Source organism: Bombus pyrosoma, linkage group LG4 (assembly GCF_014825855.1).
Source record: "Bombus pyrosoma isolate SC7728 linkage group LG4, ASM1482585v1, whole genome shotgun sequence".
Lineage (NCBI taxonomy): Eukaryota > Metazoa > Arthropoda > Insecta > Hymenoptera > Apidae > Bombus > Bombus pyrosoma.
Window position 1 is genome coordinate 4,104,017 of NC_057773.1, and position 18,614 is coordinate 4,122,630.

An 18,614-nucleotide genomic window follows, 5' to 3' on the forward strand; every position below is an offset into this window, starting at 1 on the left:
ACGTTTCCTGCACACGTCCTCTCGCGGCATATTGTTGCTGCACCTGTAGAATATTCTTCAGTGTCGTTCTATGTTATATTTCGATTACACTATTTTTACCTGCCTTCCTTTTGGCACCTTTTTTCGTTCGTTTTGAATAAAGGTGGATGTAGATCGTAATTGAAGACAAAATTGCTGGTAAAATGACACAACTGAAGAAAATACATTTTTTTGATGATGAGGATTTGAAATAGAAAGCGATCCATTGTATTTGATCAGTTCATAATGAACAAATTTTGTCTTTTATGATTTTACTGATATTCTTTGGATTTTGAGGTTTTCCATTAAAATATTCTCCATGTGTTTCGCTTGCTATTAAAAAACAAAAGAGAAAGAAACAGTTGCTGTGTGAGTGTTGCACTCTTCTTGTTCTGTAATATGATTGGATACTTACGACACTCGTATCTGAGTAAATGCTTCATTTTTAGAGACAATTTGGTAGATATCTCGAAATTGATGATCTTTAACGCATGTCACTGACCTAGTTCTTTGTATAGAAATTCGATTGCTTTTTAAAGAGTATTATTCGATATTTTACAATAATGTACCTGTTCATATCATTATATATATCTTTTATTTCGTAACAAAACGATATACGAATTCCACCTCCAAATACATATTTTTAAAAATGTATCAAAATTATATCGCATCGCGCGCAGATAAGAGTTGTTTGCTTGAAAAAAATTTTTCCACTACGGACCAATAAAAGATCCTCGAGCCACCAACAAACATGAACAGCTACACACACGAAGCGCAAACATTCGAGATTCATCGTATTGTATCTTGACAACTTCCTTTTTCTCTTCATCGCGAAGAGGATGACGGGGACGCAGCTTTGACTCGTCCATGGTGGATACTGGAACGACCGGTTTTTCCAGAAATTCACGTGAACAATTCGGACGATTAACATACAGATATACTTATGTTCGTTAGTCGGTGAGCTGCGTTAGGTGAACGCGGTGCGATATCTTCAAGTTAATCAGTCCGCCGATCGAAAATTCAAATGAAGTCTGGGAAGTGATCTTCCCTGAAACCGAGAAACCGGACCGTATCCGGATTAAAAATATCTTTTTGTTTCGAGTCAATAAGAAAAATGTATGGGTCACACAATATATACACGTAATATTTTTATAGGTGTTATGCACTCGTTCGAATAAAGTTCCAAATTGCTAAAGAAGTTAGAATTTTATGAATTCTTCCTCAGCTACAAAATGTCACCTGATTATCTTATCTGACAAAAATTAGATGGTTATAAATTAGATGGTTAGAATTTTCTAGCCTACAATTTGTAACCTAATTTACTAATATCGTTAGTTGGTAAACTATTGTGACAAGTGTCTTAGTTTCATGAAGTATACGACTCATAAACGTGCTTCATCGAGCTTTTAACGATACACCAATGATCCATATCTTTATCAAGATTATTTTTACCCTCCGAGTCAAAATGTTACATATTTCCAAACAATTGAGAATTAAAAATAAAGATTTCGAACGATGTTAAAGATTGCGAATAAACACGTAAGAACGAGAGAATTATTCGACAGATCTAACATTTGAATGAAATCTATTTCTCTCTTTCGTTGTCCCCTATTTTGTCTACCTTCTGTTCTCCAATTGCAAAAGATAATGAGGAATTTGAAACGCGCGAATTCTTACACGAGCATCGATGAATGACACGCGTTGACAATGTAGCGCATCCGAGAATAGATAAACCGCGGCTTCCATTTAAAAGCACCACAGACCAATACTATGACGTGAAAGTAACGATCTGATGCAGAGTCAATAACCTACGATAACTGTTTGACCTAAAAGTGTCTTTGGAACTTCGTCGATGCATCTTTTTTCATTCCCTTTGCATCGGCGTCGAAAGCTCTGCGATTTGTATGGCGGTTCGCCGTGTTTCGTCTGCTCTGACCACATGATTATTTAATCGACGCCAATTTCCGTTCGATTACGGTCCTTTTATCAAATATCTAGCGTCTTTTCTATACACGTACGTACGTATTTGTGAATTTGAATTCTGTTGAGCTTCTTTTACATGTAGGTGAATTTTGACAAGCAATAAGTTTTAGATTATATCGACTTTTGACGTAGAAACGATTTTTACAGTTTTACAATTTTACCGTTTTATTATCAAACTTGTGTTGCTATCTAAATGATTGATCAATTTTTACCGGAAATATTAAATTCAATCAATTAACGAATTTTCACAGATCATAGGTTTCAGATTATAAACTCCTGTCCTAAAAAATTTTCGTAACTTTATAGAGTTACTTGTTACTTGCTACGTAAGAGAAAGAATTAACGTGGACAGTAAAATGTCGCGACTTGTCAGTCTTAATCGACTCTTTGTCCAGCATAGCAAGTAACGAGTTTGGTAATAAAACAACAGTAACAGAAGTTTATAACTTATAAATTATGACTTTTATCATGCAAAAGGTTCCCAGCGGTGACCATTATTTCTTTCGCCTGTGTGTGCGTTCAAACTTTCCCTTGTCACGTTTGGGCGACAAGGCGTGTAACAATATGCATTTAATAATCGAAAGAAACGGGGTAAGAATTACCCTGTTGACGTTAATAAACCATTAGCATATTTATAAGCAATAAGCATTTAATTCGATCTTTTTTTAAACCCGCACTTAAAGTCCATATTCATAAAATTATACCTCCTTGGAATAATGTAGAGCTAAGCTCGAGCTTTAAAATATAAGTGGAAAGTTTTGTAAACTTTAAAACGACATATTTTTACTTTATGTTCAGTTCACAGTTGATTTCTCGTTAATTCTACTATTATTTACATTGTTATTAACTATAGGAATTAGCAGATTGTAAATTTGAATTATTTGTTAGAGAAATTTAACGATAATGAAGTACAGGATGACATCAGTGTAATTGTTGATTTTAAATATCATTGCTTGAAATAATGCGAGTAGTCTTTGAGTATCAACGAAAAGGAAGATTCTTTACTTTATATCTTACTGATAGTTTGAAAAATAAAACTTTCAAAAGTACAAAAATGTTTCATTATACATATGTATATACAGTGACTACAAAAAAATATTTGCACACAATCCTATTTTCCAATGTAGCTTTTTTTTTTTATCAGAATCTACATTTCATTTTCATAATATCAAATTTGTGTCATATGGAAGCATTGCTAAATGATACGTAATTTAATATACTTGGGTCTAATTAATTAGTATATAAATTCTATAATAAATACAACGATGTGCAAATACTTTTTGTGCCCGCTGTAATGAAACACAGCAGTGCATATCTCCGCGTTACGTCTTTTCTTTCTCTTTTGTCTTTTTATTTCATCATAATGCGACAAAGAAATCGCTGGTAACACACGTATTTAGGTTCTAGCTCTAATACACGGCCATTGATATCGCGTACGTTTATTTGCGTGAATATTACGAAAATAGCATGCATTACGCGAAAAAGGAAAATACGGAGTGTTACGCGAGAATTAGAACGTTCGTCAGTCCCGTTACCGCCGGTCTAATTCCTATGCCTGTAACATTCTTCAACAACGAATATACAGAGTAACACCGATAGTAATAGATTGTTCAGAAAATTCATAGTGAAAATTAAGAAAGGTTTAATTAGAATTAGGCTTTTTGCCATGTAGAGTACAAAGAGTCTTTTTTGGAAAAATTGTTCTCCTTTTTCGATAATGAATTAGCCTCAAATAGATTCAAATAGCTTTTACAGGCTTTTAGAGTATTTGATTTCTTCTCTATAACGTTCGAGAAAGTTCTTCAAAGACCATAACTACACCTATCTACTATATTCGATATATGCGACAGAAAATATTTTCGTGAGCCACTGTAGATAATTTTGATCACACATTTTTCTTATCATACAAATTTTTCAATATTTTTATAATCTCCTAGCGGCTTTTAAAATTTAACTTATTTTATTAAATAACAGTACAAAAGATACTTATGAACAGAGTTGCTTTTGCAGTAAATATTTTCGTTCCAACTATTTAGTCAAAAAAATGTGAGATTTCAAAATATTTTATATTTAACATACACAACAGTTTCCTATGGCAATCATTATAATACTTTCGTGGGCCAGTGTCTATATCGAGGACGTCGTCTCTTCTGCTACATTGCGCCTTAATTGCATTAATTATTGTCTTCCTTTTTCCGCGTCGCCCAGTTGAATTTCTATATATACACGGACCGTATTAACAACGGCGGAAGCGATGGAAAGACCAGCTGGTAGAAAATTCCTGGCCAGAGTAGAATCGAGCGGGAAACTAGGGCAACAACTCTTCAAAAGTTTCATCGTCGATGTGGAAATATTCAGCTGATTGTAGAACGATCGGTCGCGCGGATCCCGCGCTCTGCCGTATGCTATAGTCGCCTATAGCATACCTGGCTGGTTCTAGAAGTCGATGGAAACGTTTAAAATACGTAAAATACGTTTTCGCCGACGAAAAAAATAACGCCGGCCAGATGTTTGTTTTATCGCTTGAAATCACCGCTATTATTACGTAACCGCGATGACAACCACGTTCAGATAAGAACTGTGCAATATATAAATCGCTCGTACACGATTGCAACGCACAACGCTCTTCGTCGTACAGATCAGTGTCGAATTGAAAGACCTGTGCCATTGTAATATCGTATCTTTCTATCCAATTTAATAGACGATCTTCGTTCTTAAATATTTGATTTGATTGTAATTATACGTAAAATTCCTTCAGTTTTGTTATTATTTCAGTATATGAGTTTGCATACGTTACAAAGTGTACAAGCAAAAAATTGAACATTACTCGGAAATAATTATAACGTGGAAAACGTGAGATTTACGGCAGTAGAACGTTGATTCAATCAAAAGAGAGATTATATCTTATATCATTTACATGTAAGAGTTTCAAATAATTTGAATCAACTACACTTGATCCTAATCTAAATTCATTCTTTATCAGACGAATGAAAAGTTGAAGATTCATCACAAATAATTACTGCAATTTAGAGCGCGTAATACTCGCAATGATAAAACGTTGAAAACAAGTGTCGTTCGGAAAAAGCCTCAGGTATTATTAATATGAAATTTTGCGCGGTTTGGCAAATTTAAAAATAAATCAGACGTCGCCTGTGTAAAGTATTAGTGTGCCGGCCGGCGTTCTTCGGGCATTTTATTACGCACGTAACGCGTGTGTGCATACGTACGTCAAAATCGAAGTGGAATCGTGACTCAGGAGCGCGTGGAAGCGCTGTTTCGAAGGGAAGATTGGCGGCGCGGATGACGTTTTACGAACGATAATACGGGGATAGACGTTGGCCAGGCGTAGAGGGGGTAGGAATAGTTACTATAGATATATGTAGGTATAGTAAGAGGGTGGATGAGAAGAGTGGGGGAAGGTAGAGTGCGTGCGCGCTCGAGTTGAACGCGGCTGTCAGTGTCAATTGGTTCGCCGCGACGACTTGAGGTGTCGTCAATGTGTAAACCAACGTTGTACTCGAAAGTTTCTTCCTCGCGTTCCGTCATTAGTCGGAAACGGTACGGTTTGACATTCGCATCGTCCCCTCGTTCCTGTGTGTTTACTATTCCTGCCGCGAAATCAAACGGCGAGGCGTCTATTTAACAACAACGGTGGTTCGAAGGATCGGGATCGATCGGAAACAGAAATTTCGATTTGAAACTCGTATCCAACTTTTCGGTTCGTCTCGTCTGCCCGTCAACGACGACGGGCAGCCACGTTTCATCGACCGAGCAGACAAGTTCTATCTTTTCTTTTTTTCTGGTGATCCCGCTGAGATATATCGATAAAAACAACGCGTCTATTGGTGACGATCCACACAGTGTGTGTACGATCGGTCGAGCGGTGAGAGCAGCCGCGAGGAACTCAACACGCTCACGCAGATTTCCGTCGTTTCTGCACGTCGTTGCCGGCTTGAAAACGTCACGTGTGGTGCCGGATAAAGAGTAAGAGAGAGAGCATATGCGATAGTAATCGTAAACGCGTCGCATCCCCGCACGTTAAGTGGACGAGAGAACGCTCAGATAGGATATATGTTAGCGTGCTTTGACTTCGGTGAAGATCGGTGAGACGTGCTGTGCTACTGCGCCCCGACGACAACGCGGAGAGGCTCTTACAAGACGTAAGTACCGTCCTAATATAGAGTACTCGTAGCTCCATATGGTAGCGTATGAAAATAATTTGTTCCGTCCAAGCATATTCTTATCGACTAAAGAGCTTGATCTAATCCGTTTTAAACACAAGACGTTCAGGTTATCGCATCAACCTAACCTGACTTTTCAGCGGATTAGACAAATTTATAGATAAAATAACAGCGTACATGCTGACGCTCGTGTATCGCGCTATCGATGATTCTAGAAAATTTCGCCATTGGCATGCATGTATATCAATGGCGTGGTAACGGTCGAGATACCGAGACTCGTCGAATTTTGAACAAGTCCCGCTCTTAGTCCATTTTTTACTCTCTACGACGTTATCTCGCGTCTACTTTACCGACCGTGTTTTGAAAACAGCCGTATATGTCCATGAACGCGGATATATGAACAGCCGCGCTCTTTCCAGAACGTACATTGCACGCGCAGGCGCGTGACCTTTCCTAAGTCCTTTTCTTCCTTTCGCCGCGACCGTAGATAGACTTTTTTTTCTCTCTTTCCCTGTGGCTTTTTTTTCTTGTTGCTCGTCGTTCCACAGGGAGAAACAGGGAGTATTCGACTTCTACCGGGGTCGTACCGTACATGCTTCTTGTCGTTTCCTGTCAATATTTACGCCAGACCTGTATGTGTATGTCTTTCGCTACGTGTATTACGAAACTCGCTTTCGTCGCTCAGTTATGTATATACATGGTTTCTTCATATCGTATCGATTTCTTAGATCGTACGAATTTCCTACGAAAATCGCAAACTTCAAAAATGGTCGTTTACATTGGTTTCATCTAAGCTAGTTAAAATTTTATTTACTTTAATTACAAAAAATTATACAAATAGAAAGAATTTACACAGAAACATACAAACCAACATGTAATTAACGTAATTCGCTTTTAAAGTAAGAAATTTATAATATTAGTTATTGATTCGTAAATTATTTTGTCCTTCGATTATTATTTTGTCCTTATTTATAATCGAAGAAGTATTTATAATCGTAACGGTAGAAATGAAGGATTTTCAAATTGACCAAGGTCAAGAACTCGTTGGTTTTCTCGGAAGCGAGAAGCATCGTTGATAGGAGTAATTCGCGGCAGTTAGTATTTCCATTCGTTAAACGCAATTACACATGGACTCCTGCAAGACACGCGTCGATTAAAATCTTTGCGACGCGGCGGCAGGATCGATTATTATCCTGCCAGTTGGGTCTTATCGCATCCTGTTCATCGCGTTGTTTGTTCCGCCCTGCTCCGTTCGTATACAAACACACACGCAATGCTGTGCAACTGTGCACGATTTTTTCCTTAATTTTGTCGTATACTGGGTGTTTTACAGAAATCGAAGCTTATACAACTGCAGTTTATATCGTAGAAAGCAGAAAAACAGTTTCATTAGGCAAAACATATCATACAAAAAGTATAAGAATGAAAAGTGAAAGTAATACGTACTTGTTTTATAGAAGACGGAAAAATGTATCAATTAGTGTATAGAAAAATATACCGAGTGATGCATCGCTTAAAGCAAACTACTTAACGATATATTTTTTCTATCGTCTGCCATTTTAAACCTAGCTGCATAAGACACCCTGTATACAAGTATTCGTAGCTTCTAAATAATCGAGAAATCCGGTTATTTGAATAATTTACCATAAATTCATAATTTACTAGTAATTGAATAACATCTCTAGTTTATTCTTACAAATAGCGTTAACAGGAAGGCAATAAAGTATTTAAACACGCATAAAGAGGATGTGCACGATCGATATAGTTAAAAACATAGAATTCCATTATTCCAAATTAAGTTCTTTCATCTACTGATTTTTACGTAATTAGTTATTTCGATCTAATCTATATTGATTTTAGATTTTTAAACTTAACATAGTTTCAATCTATGATTCCGTGTTCGTATAATTATTTACATGATTCAGTGATACTTCGTCTAGCTACTAAGTAATTATCGACGATTCGTCTAATTAAAATAATCCTTGGTCGTATAAATAGGTCGCGTGATTTACGTCAAAGAGAATGTTAATTTGGCAGAGCAAAATGCTTAACTTTTACAGCGCGTTATGAATCCATATATGAGTTACGAAAAAATTGTTCATAGCGTCGTAAACCCATTTATGTGTTCGCCTACAGCCATTCAATGAGCGTTATGAACCTATATGCACGTACGTCCAATACTATCTTTGCTCCTGTGCCTGGAGATAATAAAAACAGTAGGAAGAAACCGTTTTTATTGTGCTACGCTTGATGAATGTTTAGTTTCTTATTCTTCCTTTATTTAGTTTTTGTCCAAAGAATTACTATTGTTGAGATATGTATAATTTTCTCTGCTGGACTAGGTTAAACGTGCAGTAAGAATACTTTTATGCTAGTATTAGTGTGTGGGAGTATTTGTGTGTGCAGCGTCTCAAAAACAGATGGCCGTAAACTGGTCAGTCGTTAGAAACATCTGGAAGGGTCGTCAGTTAACAGTCAGGTAAAGAAGAAAGTGCTGAGACGCGTGCAGATATGTATCGATAAATATAATGGAGATCGTCCATTAAATAAGTGTACAACTATTCAAACATTAATTAAGAGTGTAAATTTTGTGTTCCCATAACATTATTTCGGCTTCAAAGATCCAAAATTCTCAACAACTATACTGGGAAAATTCATTAATTTTGTAAGTACAAAGACGTAATTCGTTATTTAAAGTACCTATAATAAATTCCATAAATCAGAGTAAATGAATAATTGTTGAGGTTATTAGATGTACAATGAGAGAGACGCGTGGATAAATTATAAGGTAGAAAAATATATTTGAAATACGGAAGTGAAAAGTACAAAAAATTGAAATAATAATATGAGCTGGTCCAGATACGCACGCTAGCAGTATTACTCTATAACTGAAAAACCCCGAAGCCAACGTCGCCTGTCGACTGTTTATGGCCTGCCTTCGTCCCAGTCTTTTCTCTATGCGCTGTCGATGGCTTCAATGCTTTAGAAAGCTACAAAGACCAGATGTAGAGTTTTCTTAAAAGCGGTGACCTTCAACAATAATAAATATTTAAAAGTCTATAAGAATTCTATCTTTAATTCGTTTAATTTAATATATAATTATAGTACGTTTTTAATTCATTCTGTTCAAGTTTTTGGATTTAAATAATAATCGGTATGTTTTGCATCAATAGTGAAAAATTGTTCGGTCAAGCTCGCCGTAATAAGTAAACAGCGTATAATGAACGTGTTATCGAATATCGAATATCTTGGCGCTGGAAAGGTTAAGCGATGTACATAGATTGAGGAAAGTATTGCGCTAATCGTGTCAATTATTAGCGATACTTTATTAATTTTCTGGTAATAGAAAATACAAGTGAAAATTAATATCGTAAATGTGTCTTGAAAGCAATGTAGCGCATGAATAAAAAGAACATTTAATAATTTTTCAAACACTCTACGTTACAACAGTGTGATCGATAATTTCCAGTAAACGGTCGACGAGCGTTCTTGGCTTAGAATTGCATATTAATATGTTTTAAAATAACGTCATCCTCCTTGTCCATTCCGATCATCCGTCGAGTGAATTTATAAGGAAAAAAGGCGTAGGAATTAGCGTCGATTGTGTAACGTTCGCCATGGAATATCCGGTTCTTTCGCGTTGCGTTGGCGTCTCTGAAATTATTCGCCAATCGTAAAGTTCACTGCAACGAAGCATTAGGCGAGTTGATCGTTTACGAGTTCCACAGCCTTGTAGCGAGATGAGGAAAGAAAACAAATTTCAAAAGATTCCAAACATTACGCGTTACACAGAGAACAGAAAGTTTCATAAAACGAGGGAGAAATAATTTTAGATTAATTTAATCTGCAACTGGTATGGTGTTTATATATTTTGTTATGCAGGCTGTACGGCGGGAATTCGCTGGAGTTTCAATAAAGTTCACCGCAGAAATAATATTTAGGTAATACAAAAAACAGGAGAAAGATAATATTATCGATTATACCTATTATTTTATTTAATTGCTCGATTCAAAATATCTTCTTTCCATTGGAACGATCAGTGAAAATAATAATAAAAAATTTCATAATAAAAAAAAATTAACAATGAAAATAGGCCTGATGTATCTTTTGCAAAATGACCGAATAGTTTTACAGTAAAGAAACAACTACGATGGAATTAGGTCCTATATATAGATTCAGATCATCTTTTACAAGATTTTAGTAAAACATATCGTAGTTTGAAGTCATAGAGAATAACGGCTATGATAAAGAAATTTCAAAATTCTACGTGTATTAGCTAAATAATTAAAAACAAACGAACCACTTATAGCGTGGTTATATTCCAGGTTTAACGTATGATTAAAAAATCTAAACAGTTACGGGTTAAGGAACTCCTGACCGATAAATTCTACTAAGATAAGTGAAATGATTATCAAAGATTGGAGTATTAGGTCCAAAGTGGTAACAAACTTAGACTTTATATTTGCTTGTCTGGAGAAGAATTATTCCAAACTTTGGTGTCATCTAATTAAAGAAAAATTTTCGTTTCTAGAGTGCACATATGGTTTCCATCTTTTCCTCTCTCGAATTCCGCGAACAAGCAATGAGTTCTATATTCGACCTAACGTGAAAGTATACGTACGTCCTTGGCGCAATAAACGCTACTTTCAGCTGGAACAAAGAGTAGCACGCAATAAAACGTCGAGTGCTGCTCGGCCTGCACTCACTTCCCCGTTACGTTCCATACGGTTTGTCCCCCGATATATTTTATTAAACTCGGAATGACGAATTCACGCGAACAGAATAGAGTGATTCATTCGTCTATTTTTGATTGGAAAACTAACCACATTGAAAATGGATCCTTTTGTTGCTTGTAAAACTTTAACAGCGATAGATGAATTTTCCAAACGACATTTCATACAAGGTTTTTTAGATTTTCTTCTTTAATACTTCAACCTTCTAATCTCATATTTTTTCCGGTCTAAATACCGAAAAATAAGTAATTCCTTTTTTTTTTTTATGGAGAAGCTAGAAACAGATCTTCTTATCGACTATAAAGATTTTACGACGATGAATCAATTTTTTAGATGGTATCGTGTAAAATATCTCTTACGTAACTCTTGAATTTATATCGTTTCTTGGCTTAAACATGGGAAAGTAGTCGATTTTCGTTTTTCATTGGAAACCTAAACTTGTCAAAAATGGCTCTATTAATCGTGCACGCGATAATTCTTTTTCAAACGACATTTCGTAAAAGTTTTTCCAAATTTCCTTAAGCGATAATTTTAACCTCCTAATCTCACGTATTCCAACACTTACGATATTAATTCTTCTTGCTAAACAACAAATCTATACGCTCAAATTTAATTGTCCGAGTATAAATTCTATCCAAATAAAATTTTACTTATCGCAATAAAAATTGTTCTCAATGTACGATTTATTAAATTCCAACTAACAATGAGTTCTTATCACCTATCCATATGATTAACAAAACGTTAAGCCAATAGTACAAACGCTTACGACTTAACTTTTCAATTTCTCTCGCTGCTAATGAAACATGCAAACGTATGTTAATTGAAATGAAATTATTCAGACGTGAACTTTGATTATTATTGAAACTGAAAACACGTATTGTACGAATGATGCATGCGAGCTTCACGTGCGAATTGTTCTGTTTTTTAATGTATTCGAACGAATAGAAATCTTCTGTATATTAACGGAAACGAAGTTCGTGACAGTATCGATTCCTTTGACTATGTTCCCGAGTAAGCTGTATTTACATAGCGTGGCTATCGTTTTCAACAAGTCGACGCCGTTATGCGACGTTAAATGAACATCGAAAGGCTTCTTTTTATTCCTTCTACGTTCCTTCTTTGCCTGTAAGATTTTACACGTCGGTAAAGCGATTCGTCGAGTCGTTGAGTAACATACATATGTTTTCCATATATTAATCACGCAAAGTAGCCAGAGAATGTACAACAGAAAGCGATAGTAGACAACGACGAAGCGTTCCTCGCTTTTTAATCTTGGCCACGCAGCTCGCTGCGAAGATAAGATTATTTAATTTGTGTCGGCCGTTCGATCGGGACGCGTCGCGGAATGTCAAGCGGATTCCCCGTTAAACGCTGTAACACGCGTAATGCCAGCTTGCGTTTTGGCACGCTGGCTTGTTCAATTATGCAGTCAACAGGTTGTATTCGAATACGAGTAAACTTGTGCCACAGTAGCAATTAAATCATTGAAATATCTTTCTATTACTTGAAGGGGCTGTGTGGTGCAGTTTATTTCGTTTTTTGCCGATTCGTGTGAATGAAAATGAAACTTTGAGATTACGTTACGATACTGTGTGAAACTAAGAGTTTTAGAATGCCGCGCGTTATGTGTAAAAATATAAAAAATATCTACAGTATAGTACTCTTTACGATGTTCAGTGAATAAGAGAATTTTTTTTTTTCTTAAATCCTAACGATGTAAGATAATTCGTTGAAATTTTCTACGGAATATTGTCATGTGTTTGCCATTATGAGAAACGCGTTATATCCTTTCAAACGATAAAAACGTTTCTCAGTAGAGAATAAAATTATAACTTAGTCAGTTATGAAACTAAAAAGTAAAAACGCGTGAATGTATAAATTCAAATTGAAACAATCTTGTCTATGATTATCGACGTGGCCCAATATATTGCAAAATAATGTGTGTTCGATGCCTGTCCGATAATATATAGAATGTACGTGCTTCGTCGGTCGAGAAATGAATTTAATTTGATCTGACGGACGACACGGATCGATGATCCGTGTTGTTAGAACGATTATGACATCCGGTGTTCGAGAATGTTGCGTTCTAACAACGCGACCTACGGCAACAACGGCGACAGACTTGGATGCAACAGGCCGTTTTTTCTACGTTAGCATAATCCCACGGTGCACTTTTACGCCTTCTCTCGGCCTGTTGTCGCCGTGAAATCGCATTATTCTCGTTTCGCTATTTAATTTTCCCGGTTCGAGTTCTCGCGTTTTCAACATTGTTGAAGGTTACAAGCTGTGACGCTTCATCTTAATCCCCTGGCAATCTTCTTGCTGTGACTTCGAACTTCCGCTTCTAAGGCTATTACTAACGTTTCCTTGCTGATTTCATATAATTCGCGCAATTGTTGTTCGTGCGTGGATTATAAGTCGAGATATTCATTTCATTTTATTTATTTATGCAAAGATTATTAGCATCTCTCTCGTTGATCGAGTTTGCTATTTGTTTGTTATTGGCACGTGCGTTAACGTTGTTTCAATTATTTGAAATTTGTTTAGCCTTTTAGGATTGCGTTCCGCGAGAAGATTTAAAAAGACAATGAAAAGAAGCAGCAACGAGGCTGAAGTAAATATTAGTCGAACTAGAGATATTTGGGATGAAAGAAATATTTGTTGTTTCTGGGGAAGAGTAGCTAAAATATTGGAAATAGAAAGTTATTACATCAGAATTGGAAATTAAATAATGAATTAAAATTTCCATATGATTTTTACCTGTTACTTTGTCGATTCAAATGGAAAAAAGGATCTCTGGAATTTTTATCTTTGCTTTCTCGTGTTTGAATTAACGCATAAACCAACGCAGAAGAAACGACTATCGATTTGTCCGATTCTTCCTTATTGCAACGCCAACAGGAATAAAGTTTGTGTTAATCACGATCGTTTATTTGAATAAAAAATGACATTTTTTCCTGTTTATTCCACACAATGAAATTTTTTTCTAATCCTATTGATTGCACAGCCGCGAACGTTGCCTGCGAATTTGACCTGCAAACGTGCGAACTTGGTGTGCGATTGTGCGAACGTGGCTGCGAACGTGAACAACGAATTTTTATTTCTACTTCCAATTCAAATGCGCTATGCATCGTGCCGCGCAGCGAAATATTAATAGCATGTTATCAATTGAATAGGATATAACAACTCGGTGTTTAATCGATTCTCAATAATTACGCATGCAACGTTACTTTCGATATTTTAGACATTAAGACACACACAGTTTCAGGACGTTCGAGCGTTATTTTTCTCTGCACCTAACGCTACATAAACTCGTGCTCAAAAGCCCTAGAACGTCTGCTGTCTTGAATAAAACATGGATATTTCATGCAGTCTATGAATTTTAAATCCTACGCATTTTTTAATAAAATCTGTTTCTGTTTGGTTGGCAACTAAGTGATTGCGGTTTTCGTCAATACCACCTAATGACAAAATCCGCAATCACTTAGTCGCCAACCCAGTATATCGCGTGAAACATCAAATTAAACGATCTATTACAACCACGCATAACTCATCCATAGTTTTTCCCAAGAATTCGAAAAACGTAGAGTAGGCGAGCACAGTGTCATTTTCATCCATCGGACGAAACACTGTGCGATTAGAATTCAAAAGATCGATGCCCGTGGAAAAGGCAATTTCTCGAATTCTAATCCCGTCACACGCCTCGTGCAAGAAAGTTTCGTTTCTGTGCTCTGCAACAAGGTAGCGAATTATCTTGCGCTCGTAACAAAGTGAACGAAAGGAGGAAGTGCAGGATGAGTGAAAGGCCCGCGAAATTTGCCGGCTGCATAGCAATATCGGAGTTCGATGTCCGCGTGATCGGATTGAACTTTGAAAAAACAACTACCAAATTGATAAGACACTGTGGCGCAACTAGGTTGCTCTTCGAACGCGGCTATAACCGACGAAAGGAGGAAGTGAGATGAATCTGGTGAAAGGGGAATGGAGGAATATCGAGATGATAGGAGAGGAGGAACAGTAGTTGATTAGCAACGTAGACCAGCCTTTGGCGGTTAAAAATCGTTCAAGTGATAAATTGAATAGACGGGCAACAATACTGCGTGATATTGTATTAAGGAGGAGGAGGGGAAAGGCAGCGATTTATCTGTCGAAAAATGAGAGAACGAAGAAAGGAGGAAGTATCGAGACGAGTGAAAGGCGTAACTGGAAAATTCAGTGACTCGGAGGTTACAAATCTCGGACGATCGATGCACGTGCATATCGGATCGCTGTACGTCACATAACCAGTTCATCGTAATTCGTTCTTTCAATAGGAGATACAGGAGCGTGACGAGTTGTAAGGATGTGATCGATCGAAGACAAATAAGAAGCGTTTTCATTATATGTCTGTTACGAATAGATGGCAGATTTCTATGCAAATTCAAATTTTTTAGAATATAATTAAAAAGATAGGACCTGCAAAGAGGAAAAGTATAAAATTGTTTTATCTGCAAACTATACTTTGCATATTTTCTATAGTTTGTCGTATTACGCGTATCCTGTGCGATTTACGTATGATTTTGCAGTCTCGAATTTTCTATGAATGTAAAAAATTCAGCGATCTGGTTATAGGAAATTGGGAACAGCCGGGAAAGATGGATAGAACGTTGGATACTTTTCGCTTTAATCCGATATGCTTTATTTTACATTGAAATCTGCTAAACCGAGAAACGAATGAAAAAGTTGATATTTGTTATAATGGAAGGACAAAAGTCCGATATATTCGCGTAAATTTTCATTAAAATCGACACTTGGTATAGGTTTTTTTTTTGAACGAGGTGTCGCAAGCTTTAGAAAGAGGACACCACATGGCTGGCTTTGTGAATTCTTCGTGCGACGTTATTCGCCCGTTTTGCTTTAAAATCGCATATCCCGTGACACGATGTTATCTCTTAAAAAACAATTAAATGGAATTACGTTGACTGTCGAGGTTGCATAACCAGAAGTAAACTGTACACCGTTACCGTCCAGGAAAAAGATACGACAAGTCGATTTTTGTTGGTTCTTTGATTTTTACGTTGTAACGATGAAATATTACGGGACATAATTCAACTTTTATCTGAGAAATCAATAACTGATGTAATATCGTAAATCTAATCTTGTAACGTTCGGCATCTTGAAAATGTTCAACAAGCTAACAAAAACACACGCATACTGAGTATGTACTCGTTCTTAAAAGCAAATAAAAATACAATAGCAGAATTGACTGGCAGCAGCGGAATCGTAAAATTGTTTTGCTGTAAAATATGAAAAAGCGATTTTCGTCATGTCATTTATCATGATTTTCTTCTGTCGACATCGTATACGTAGCGTACTGTATCGAGCATGTACGAGTTCTATTTCAGTTATGCGTATAAAATATATTGAAAAAGATAAATTCTCGTAAACTGAGAGTAGATAACTGTAAAACAGATTAAAAATACGCACAGATATGAGATAAAATCCGCCCCTGAGGTTCTTACTCTTCCACGTCGAGCGAGTTTCGGTACAGTGATTTGAAATTACAAGTGACCCGTGATTCTTTGACACACGGTTATCGTCGTTTGTGCAACACAAACAACGCATCACGTGCACCACACATGAATGGTTGAAGCATGGACGTGTCGTGTCTAAAAGGCGCGAAGTACTACAATGAACCAGTAATTACAGTTATAATGACGCGTGAATTAAAATCGAGTGACGCATTTGAGACGGCGTTTGCACCTTTAAATATCATTGAGCGATTCGTGAAGCGTGAACTTGACGAGCATACGTAATAACAGACCTAGGCAAGTATTATTTGAAATTAAGATAAAAAATAATTATTTCACACGATTCATTTCGTATCATTATCTTCTATACATTAACACGTTGATTACCAACACGGCTATCGTTGATCTACGTTGTCATATTTTGTAGAATTATTAAAATAAGATAAATTTCATGAACTGGACAATTTTATGGTGTAATATATTTCAATATATTATATTTCGGCTTCCAGAGTGAAATATGTAAAATTCGCATGACAGTCAACGTGTTTACACTGCTGTGATTCTCGAATTTTTACGTCTCAATTTTCCATTCATTTTAGCGAACGAGAAAATCTTTCATCTTTTTTAAAAGATCTGGATTTTGTTAATACCATCTAATGACAAAAGCCACAATCACTTAGTTGCCAACCCAATACTAGAACTATATATCTAAACGAGAAATCGTGCATATTCAGGATAGTGTTCTCATATCTTGCTCGAGCAGAAGATACTTTTCAACGTTAGGAAAATATTATCGGGTCGGAAATGAGCGAAAGAACGCGACAGGATTAAATATATTTTCAAGTGATCTTAAAATTCACATTCTCTTCCTCTCACTTTCATCTCCTCTCACCTTTCATTTAACTCAGCGACCAAAATAAAAGCAGCCAGAGAAACCCTTCTCTCCTATGAAGATAAGAACAGGAAATTGATTTTACATCGCTACTGAACGCACGATTGATCGAGTTACAAGAAAGAATCGATGTACTCGAAACAAGAACGTTACGCAAAGCGGTGTTTTTTCGCGCGATATCGTGATTTGCAACTTGACATTGGCCCGGACGTTCACGGACAATATTTCACGTAAGAGGCGCGCGTGTTCGCCTTTCACCGGGTCCGATAACGCGATATAATTAAATTTCGCGCAGTCAGAGAATTGATGGTCGCTCACTCGGTCGTTGACACGAACGATGATGAAATTGACGATCAATTGCCTACCCTCATCCGCGATTTTTTACACAATTTCAACTAATATGAATGTGTGAATTTCAATAGTTGCAGGATTGATCAGTATTTATAGATCTTTCTGTGTAATAGGAATAGGTTTCCTAATGAAAAAGATAGTTGATAACGTAATGAATGAAATTTTGTATTTTATAGTTTATATGATTTTATAAACAGTATAGATTTTATTATATTGCATATTTGGTTGGCAACTAAGTGATTGCGGATTTTGTTAATATCACCTAATGACAAAATCCGCAATCACTTAGTTGCCAGCCCAATACATTCTAACGTGTGGATTCTAAAAATCATCTGTTATATAGATTCCATAGATTTCGTGTATATTTCATATGAAACTAACGTATTATCCAGGGGAACGAACTCTTCCAGAAACGTAACCATTTTTCTAAAAACGTTTATATAGACGAATTGTTCTCAGGATATCGATATGGACGTTTGAAGATATGTTCGAGGGGATTTGATTAATGTTTCTGTATTATTTATTGAATATTATTGGAACTATTCGTATGTTTATGGATGAAACACCAACGGACGTATTGCTACCCTGTTGCGTGTGTGTAAAATGTAGATGAACAAGGGAAGAGGGTGAGAACGAATGGTTTCTGGTCGAGCGCGGCTGCCACGTGAACAATGGCGATCCATGAACGAAACAGGTCGTCACTCGCCGCTGCACAACGACGTGGGTTTAACGGATTGTGCGCTTCTCGAAAATATCGCTCCTCGTATCTACGTTGTTGTGTAATGCTCCTATTACGATCGCGATACGGCCATTAAGCCGCGCGATCTCGACGATCGATCGAAAGGATAAAGATGGCCGAGAGAAGATCGTGGCGTAGATCACCACCGATTTGTAAATCTCGTGGGAAAATATAGAAGACAAAAATTGCTTGGTAGATTCATATAAG

At 36.5% G+C, this 18,614-nt stretch overlaps 1 protein-coding gene across 2 annotated transcripts in view; it reads left to right on the forward strand.

Annotated features, from left to right (window-relative positions):
• Nucleotides 1-18,614, forward strand: part of LOC122566955 (terminal nucleotidyltransferase 5C) — a 170,740-nt gene that overhangs the window by 66,638 nt on the left and 85,488 nt on the right. Inside the window, exon 1 of one of the 2 annotated variants that reach the window (XM_043724948.1) lies at nucleotides 5,491-6,161. The exons of the other annotated variant lie outside the window; for it this stretch is intronic. The gene's annotated coding sequence lies outside the window, so the exon portion shown is untranslated. Of the gene's footprint in view, nucleotides 1-5,490; nucleotides 6,162-18,614 lie in introns of those variants that run through there. 2 annotated transcript variants of the gene reach the window in all.